Source organism: Schistocerca serialis, chromosome 3, assembly GCF_023864345.2.
Source record: "Schistocerca serialis cubense isolate TAMUIC-IGC-003099 chromosome 3, iqSchSeri2.2, whole genome shotgun sequence".
NCBI lineage: Eukaryota > Metazoa > Arthropoda > Insecta > Orthoptera > Acrididae > Schistocerca > Schistocerca serialis.
Window position 1 is genome coordinate 313,140,143 of NC_064640.1, and position 9,352 is coordinate 313,149,494.

Genomic DNA, 9,352 nt, shown 5'->3' on the forward strand with positions numbered 1-9,352 from the left:
TAAACTGAAAATCTTGTAACGTCATGAGAACTCCACATGCTTCATTAATAACAGTTGTGGCCCAAATTTGTGGATTTTCCAAAATGTACTTGTATAAATCTTCAGGTCCAACCCAATGATCTATCACAGTTTATACCAAGCTACTTGAATAACTCCACCGGGCTGGCGCAAGTTATGGAAATATCTTCCTCATTATTGTATCTAATAAGTTTGTTCTTTTCGAGAAATGGGCAAAAAAGTTACAAAACCATTAACGTTAGCAAAAAACACTCTACGTGCAGTCATACACGATATTGCCTGTGGTAAAACCCAATTCAACTTGTGCGTGTAACAGTGTACAAATATTGCATGTGGAATTACATCCCCAACTTTTCATTGCATACAGCCTGAATGTCCCGTCATGACGGCTGCCCCATCATACGTCTGTGCTACCAACTTATTGTTGCATTCAGATTCTTCAAGATGGTCTACTGTAAACTTAGCTATGGCCTATGCCTATCTATCATCGTTAATGTAACAACCATACAAACCTTTCATAGGTCTGATATATACAGTTCATAATTGTGGAATATTTGTGACATCTGATGTTTCATCTAGTGAAATAGCAACAAATGTCGCTTTCATCTGAGTTCAATTGATGAATCTCTACAGTCCGTACACAGTGCAGAAAATCACCCTATAGTGTATAATTTTATGGCGGCTTTATAGGAATAACACAATTTTGTTTGTGTATTGATTTACAGCATTGCAGCATTGATGCACGGTGTTATTTTGTTTGTTCTATGTGTGGATTTCTGTGTCTCTGTCGCGGTAATCTGATAAATGTCATATGTGAATGTGTGAAAGAAATTGTTGCAAGACAGAGATAGTGTCGAAATTACTCGGTCAAGAAGTGAGTAACATCTTCCTAGGAATGAGCATGGCAACCCATTCGAGAGCAAAAAGCTTAATAGTAGACACTCCCTGCCGCCGTTGGATAAGCAGCTGCCAGCAGAAAGTCGTATACTCATAGCTCACTTATTTGTTACATAGCTTAATTCTTAATTTCTTTGCGTGTTTTTGGTACTTGCATTGTTTAATTCATAAATTTCGGGGGTATTATAGTATTTGAGAGTTGTAGCATCGCGTTTTAGTACCTGAATAGTGTAAAATCGCGTAGTCTCCTTCCGCCGCCGAACAGTGTGTCAGCAGTGCGCAAGTAGCAGCATTACTGCATTTACTAGGCAATCTTGTATTTTAATAACCGTTTAAATTTTGTGTCGATTTGTTTGTGCTCTCTGCAGATTAGTTCAGACGTTCATTGCACAACAGTTTTTAGCATGGATAGGGACTGCAACTGCTGTGTTCGGATGCAGGCTGAGTTGGCATCCCTTCGCTCCCAGCTTCAGGCAGTGTTGGCTTCGGTCACACAGCTTGAGGCTGTTGCCAATGGGCATCACTGTGGGGGTCCGGATGGGGGTTTGTCGGGGACGGCCAGCTCGTCCCATGCATCCCCCGATTGGACTACGACTGTGGGTGCCCGGGATACTGCCCACATTGAGGCTGATCCCTCACCTGTGGTAGAGTGGGAGGTCGTCTCGAGGTGTGGCAGGGGGCGAAAGACATTCCGGAGGGCTGAACGAAAGGCCTCTCCAGTTTGTGTGACGAACCGGTTTCAGGCTCTGTCTCAGGCTGACACTGATCTTTGGCCGGACATGGCTGCTTGTCCTGTTCCAGAGGTTGCCCATCAATCTGCAAGATCCGGGCGGTCGCAGAGGGTGGGCTTACTGGTAGTTGGGAGTTCCAACGTCAGGCGCGTAATGGGGCCCCTTAGGGATATGGCAGCAAGAGAGGGGAAGAAAACCAATGTGCACTCCGTGTGCATACCTGGGGGAGTCATTCCAGATGTGGAAAGGGTCCTTCCGGATGCCATGAAGGGTACAGGGTGCACCCATCTGCAGGTGGTCGCTCATGTCGGCACCGATGATGTGTATCGCTGTGGATTGGAGGAAATCCTCTCTGGCTTCCGGCGGCTATCTGATTTGGTGAAGACTGCCAGTCTCGCTAGCGGGATGAAAGCAGAGCTCACCATCTGCGACGTGCCGAAATTTTTACAAAGGCACAGACGGTGTTTAGAAAAGATAGATTGCATGCAACCGGTGGTGGCGTGTTTGTCGCTGTTAGTAGTAGTTTCTCCTGTAGTGAAGTAGAAGTGGATAGTTCCTGAGAATTACACTCCTGGAAATTGAAATAAGAACACCGTGAATTCATTGTCCCAGGAAGGGGAAACTTTATTGACACATTCCTGGGGTCAGATACATCACATGATCACACTGACAGAACCACAGGCACATAGACACAGGCAACAGAGCATGCACAATGTCGGCACTAGTACAGTGTATATCCACCTTTCGCAGCAATGCAGGCTGCTATTCTCCCATGGAGACGATCGTAGAGATGCTGGATGTAGTCCTGTGGAACGGCTTGCCATGCCATTTCCACCTGGCACCTCAGTTGGACCAGCGTTCGTGCTGGACGTGCAAACCGCGTGAGACGACGCTTCATACAGTCCCAAACATGCTCAATGGGGGACAGATCCGGAGATCTTGCTGGCCAGGGTAGTTGACTTACACCTTCTAGAGCACGTTGGGTGGCACGGGATACATGCGGACGTGCATTGTCCTGTTGGAACAGCAAGTTCCCTTGCCGGTCTAGGAATGGTAGAACGATGGGTTCGATGACGGTTTGGATGTACCGTGCACTATTCAGTGTCCCCTCGACGATCACCAGTGGTGTACGGCCAGTGTAGGAGATCGCTCCCCACACCATGATGCCGGGTGTTGGCCCTGTGTGCCTCGGTCGTATGCAGTCCTGATTGTGGCGCTCACCTGCACGGCGCCAAACACGCATACGACCATCATTGGCACCAAGGCAGAAGCGACTCTCATCGCTGAAGACGACACGTCTCCATTCGTCCCTCCATTCACGCCTGTCGCGACACCACTGGAGGCGGGCTGCACGATGTTGGGGCGTGAGCGGAAGACGGCCTAACGGTGTGCGGGACCGTAGCCCAGCTTCATGGAGACGGTCGCGAATGGTCCTCGCCGATACCCCAGGAGCAACAGTGTCCCTAATTTGCTGGGAAGCGGCGGTGCGGTCCCCTACGGCACTGCGTAGGATCCTACGGTCTTGGTGTGCATCCGTGCGTCGCTGCGGTCCGGTCCCAGGTCGACGGGCACGTGCACCTTCCGCCGACCACTGGCGACAACATCGATGTACTGTGGAGACCTCACGCCCCACGTGTTGAGCAATTCGGCGGTACGTCCACCCGGCCTCCCACATGCCCACTATACGCCCTCGCTCAAAGTCCGTCAACTGCACATACTGTTCACGTCCACGCTGTCGCGGCATGCTACCAGTGTTAAAGACAGCGATGGAGCTCCGTATGCCACGGCAAACTGGCTGACACTGACGGCGGCGGTGCACAAATGCTGCGCAGCTAGCGCCATTCGATGGCCAACACCGCGGTTCCTGGTGTGTCCGCTGTGCCGTGCGTGTGATCATTGCTTGTACAGCCCTCTCGCAGTGTCCGGAGCAAGTATGGTGGGTCTGACACACCGGTGTCAATGTGTTCTTTTTTCCATTTCCAGCAACCGAGCTAGATTAATAATTTGCTCCTTTTACCGACATCCCGACTCAGCAGCATTAGTGGCAGAACAACTGAGAGAAAATTTGGAATACATTTCACATAAATTTTCTCAGCATGTTATAGTCTTAGGTGGAGATTTCAATTTACCAGATATAGACTGGGACACTCAGATGTTTAGGACGGATGGTAGGGACAGAGCATCGAGTGACATTATACTGAGTGCACTATCCGAAAATTACCTCGAGCAATTAAACAGAGAACCGACTCGTGGAGATAACATCTTGGACCTACTGATAACAAACAGACCCGACTCTATAAATGCAGAACAGGGAATCAGTGATCATAAGGCCGTTGCAGCATCCCTGAATATGGAAGTTAATAGGAATATAAAAAAAAGGGAGGAAGGTTTATCTGTTTAGCAAGAGTAATAGAAGCCAGATTTCAGACTACCTAACAGATCAAAACGAAAATTTCTGTTCCGACACTGACAATGTTGAGTGTTTATGGAAAAAGTTCTAGGCAATCGTAAAATGTGTTTTAGACAGGTACGTGCCGAGTAAAACTGTGAGGGACGGGAAAAACCCACCGTGGTTCAACAACAAATTTAGGAAACTACTGCGAAAGCAAAGAGAGCTTCACTCCAAGTTTAAACGCAGCCAAAACCTCTCAGACAAACAGAAGCTAAACGATGTCAAAGTTAGCGTAAGGAGGGCTATGCGTGAAGCGTTCAGTGAATTCGAAAGTAAAATTCTATGTACCGACTTGACAGAGAATCCTAGGAAGTTCTGGTCTTACGTTAAATCAGTAAGTGGCTCGAAACAGCATATCCAGACACTCCGCGATGATGATGGCATTGAAACAGAGGATGACACGCGTAAAGCTGAAATACTAAACACCTTTTTCCAAAGCTGTTTCACAGAGGAAGACTGCACTGCAATTCCTTCTCTAAATCCTCGCACAAACGAAAAAATGGCTGACATGGAAATAAGTGTCCAAGGAATAGAAAAGCAACTGGAATCACTCAACACAGGAAAGTCCACTGGACCTGACGGGATACCAGTTCGATTCTACACAGAGTACACGAAAGAACATGCCCCCCTTCTAACAGCCGTGTTCCGCAAATCTCTAGAGGAACGGAAGGTTCCAAATGATTGGAAAAGAGCACAGGTAGTCCCAGTCTTCAAGAAGGGTCGTCGAGCAGATGCGCAAAACTATAGACCTATATCTCTGACGTCTATCTGTTGTAGAATTTTTAGAACATGTTTTTTGCTCGAGTATCATGTAGTTTTTGGAAACCCAGAATCTACTCTGTAGGAATCAACATGGATTCCGGAAACAGCGATCGTGTGAGACGCAACTCGCTTTATTTGTTCATGAGACCCTGTACTACATACAGGCTCCCAGGTAGAGGCTATTTTCCTTGACTTCCGGAAGGCGTTCGATACAGTTCCGCACTGTCGCCTGATAAACAAAGTAAGAGCCTATGGAATATCAGACCAGCTGTGTGACTGGATTGAAGAGTTTTTAGCAAACAGAACACAGCATGTTGTTATCAATGGAGAGACGTCTACAGACGTTAAAGTAACTTCTGGCGTGCCACAGGGGAGTGTTATGGGACCATTGCTTTTCACAATATACACTCCTGGAAATTGAAATAAGAACACCGTGAATTCATTGTCCCAGGAAGGGGAAACTTTATTGACACATTCCTGGGGTCAGATACATCACATGATCACACTGACAGAACCACAGGCACATAGACACAGGCAACAGAGCATGCACAATGTCGGCACTAGTACAGTGTATCTCCTCCTTTCGCAGCAATGCAGGCTGCTATGCTCCCATGGAGACGATCGTAGAGATGCTGGATGTAGTCCTGTGGAACGGCTTGCCATGCCATTTCCACCTGGCGCCTCAGTTGGACCAGCGTTCGTGCTGGACGTGCAAACCGCGTGAGACGACGCTTCATACAGTCCCAAACATGCTCAATGGGGGACAGATCCGGAGATCTTGCTGGCCAGGGTAGTTGACTTACCCCTTCTAGAGCACGTTGGGTGGCACGGGATACATGCGGACGTGCATTGTCCTGTTGGAACAGCAAGTTCCCTTGCCGGTCTAGGAATGGTAGAACGATGGGTTCGATGACGGTTTGGATGTACCGTGCACTATTCAGTGTCCCCTCGACGATCACCAGTGGTGTACGACCAGTGTAGGAGATCGCTCCCCACACCATGATGCCGGGTGTTGGCCCTGTGTGCCTCGGTCGTATGGAGTCCTGATTGTGGCGCTCACCTGCACGGCGCCAAACACGCATACGACCATCATTGGCACCAAGGCAGAAGCGACTCTCATCGCTGAAGACGACACGTCTCCATTCGTCCCTCCATTCACGCCTGTCGCGACACCACTGGAGGCGGGCTGCACGATGTTGGGACGTGAGCGGAAGACGGCCTAACGGTGTGCGGGACCGTAGCCCAGCTTCATGGAGACGGTTGCGAATGGTCCTCGCCGATACCCCAGGCGCAACAGTGTCCCTAATTTGCTGGGAAGTGGCGGTGCGGTCCCCTACGGCACTGCGTAGGATCCTACGGTCTTGGTGTGCATCCGTGCGTCGCTGCGGTCCGGTCCCAGGTCGACGGGCACGTGCACCTTCCGCCGACCACTGGCGACAACATTGATGTACTGTGGAGACCTCACGCCCCATGTGCTGAGCAATTCGGCGGTACGTCCACCCGGCCTCCCGCATGCCCACTATACGCCCTCGCTCAAAGTCCGTCAACTGCACATACGGTTCACGTCCACGCTGTCGCGGCATGCTACCAGTGTTAAAGACTGCGATGGAGCTCCGTATGCCACGGCAAACTGGCTGACACTGACGGCGGCGGTGCACAAATGCTGCGCAGCTAGCGCCATTCGACGGCCAACACCGCGGTTCCTGGTGTGTCCGCTGTGCCGTGCGTGTGATCATTGCTTGTACAGCCCTCTCGCAGTGTCCGGAGCAAGTATGGTGGGTCTGACACACCGGTGTCAATGTGTTCTTTTTTCCATTTCCAGGAGTGTATATAAATGACCTAGTAGATAGTGTTGGAAGTTCCATGCGGCTTTTCGCGGATGATGCTGTAGTATACAGAGAAGTTGCAGCATTAGAAAATTGTAGCGAAATGCAGGAAGATCTGCAGCGGATAGGCACTTGGTGCAGGGAGTGGCAACTGACCCTTAACATAGACAAATGTAATGTATTGCGAATACATAGAAAGAAGGATCCTTTATTGTATGGTTATATGGTAGCGGAACAAACACTGGTAGCAGTTCCTTCTGTAAAATATCTGCGAGTATGCGTACGGAACGATTTGAAGTGGAATGATCATATAAAATTAATTGTTGGTAAGGCGGGTACCAGGTTGAGATTCATTGGGAGAGTCCTTAGAAAATGTAGTCCATCAACAAAGGAGGTGGCTTACAAAACAGTCGTTCGACCTATACTTGAGTATTGCTCATCAGTGTGGGATCCGTACCAGATCGGGTTGACGGAGGAGATAGAGAAGATCCAAAGAAGAGCGGCGCGTTTCGTCACAGGGTTATTTGGTAAGCGTGATATCGTTACGGAGATGTTTAGCAGACTCTGCAAGAGAGGCACTCTGCATCGCGGTGTAGCTTGCTCGCCAGGTTTCGAGAGGGTGCGTTTCTGGATGAGGTATCGAATATATTGCTTCCCGCTACTCATACCTCCCGAGGAGATCACGAATGTAAAATTAGAGAGATTCGAGCGCACATGGAGGCTTTCAGACTGTCGTTCTTCCCGCGAACCATGCGCGACTGGAACAGAAAAGGGAGGTAATGACAGAGGCACGTAAAGTGCCCTCCGCCACACACCGTTGGGTGGCTTGCGGGATATAAATGTAGATGTAGATGTAGAAGAAATGACAGAACAGGATGTACTTGCCAGTGTATCCGAGATGCTGAATCAGGGCGTAATTGCCCCATTAGGTGATTGGAAGTTTTGATTTTGCGGCTGATAATAGAAGCAAGACTGAAGAAAAATGAAGACACGTTTATTGGATTCATCGACCCGGAAAAAGCGTTCAAAAGTGTAATGTGGTACAAAATGTTCGACATTGTGGAAAAAATAGGGGTAAGCTATAGGGAAAGACGAGTAATATACAAAATATACAAATACTAAGAAGGAACAATAAGACCAAGAACGAAGTGTTCTGATTAAAAAGGGTGTAAGACAGGGATGTAGTCTTTCTCCCCTAACTAGTCAATCTGTATATCAACGAAACAATGATGGAAACAAAACAAAGTTTCAAGAGTGAGACTAAAATTCAAGGTGAAAGGATATCAGTGATAAGATTTGCTAATGACACTCCTATCCACAGTGAAAGTGAAGAAGCATTACAGGATTTGTTGAATGGAATGAACAGTTTAGTGTGTACAGAATATGGTGGAGAGTAAATAGAAGAAAGACGAAAGTAAGGAGTATGTGAAGTTAAGGAATTCTGCTGCCTAGGCATCAAAGTAAACGAAGATGAGTGGAGCGAGGAGAACATAAAAAACACACTGGTGGAAAGGGCATCCTGGACAAGTGAAGCCTGCTAGTATCAAACAAGGCCTTAATTTGAGGAAGAAGTTTCTGAGAATCTACATTAGGAGCACAAAACTGTATGGTAGTGAAACATGGACTGAGGAAAATCCGGAACAGAAGAGAACTGAATCATTTGAGATGTGGTGCTGCGGAAGAATGTTGAAAATTGGCTAGACTGATGAGGAAAAGAATGAGGTGGTTCTCTGTAGAATCGGCGAGGAAAGTTATATATGGAAAACACTGACAAGAAGAAGGGACAGGATGACAGGACAACTGTTAAGGCATCGGGGAATAACCTCTATGGTACTAGTGCAAGCTGTAAAGAGCAAAAACAGTATGGGAAGACAGAGATTCGAATACATCCAACAAATAATTCAGGATGTAGGGTGCAAGCGCTACCCTGAGATGAAGGAGTTAACGCAGAACAAGTATTTGTCACGGGCTGCATCAGACCAATCAGAAGCCTGATGGCTCAAAAAAAAACAAAAAAAAATTACACAGGAAGATAATGCCAATTTGGCCCGCAACAGAGAAAGTGAGAGAGCTGTTATAGTTCCATTCTTTTATCTTGGCGGCTCGCGAATGCCCGCCCAGACGCGGGAGGTTGCTGGGTTGACAGTTGCACGCACCAAGAGAAGGAGTGCCATAGTATAGTATAGTATAGTTCGCAAACTTCCGTTTAGGGGGGAGTGTGCAGTTTATGAAGTAAAGCCACCACCGCCGCATTAACCCTTTCGCTGCTACAGAAACGTGCTCCCCGCATTCCGCGCTGTGCGCGATTTTGTCATCACTGCACTGCTCGCCTGTGGGGACACATGGTGTTCCGACTGCTTTGACACACTTATCATTCGATTTCACAAAAACTATTTGGCCCAAAAATTTGATTTTTACACATCTTCTTGACTGATACCTTCCCCCCTTAAATAACTTAATTTTGTTTCGATGTTCAACGCAGTTATTGTGCAGCATTAAATGTAGTAAACCATTGCACGAAATTGTGGAGTTTGCAGAGGTAAAAGTCCATAGCGTAAACTTTCCATATGGTCGATTTTAGTTGCCACTATAAATTTCAAAAAATTACATTCAAATGAATAAAATTCATGAAGTAAGACACTTCGATATTGTTTTTAAATAAACAA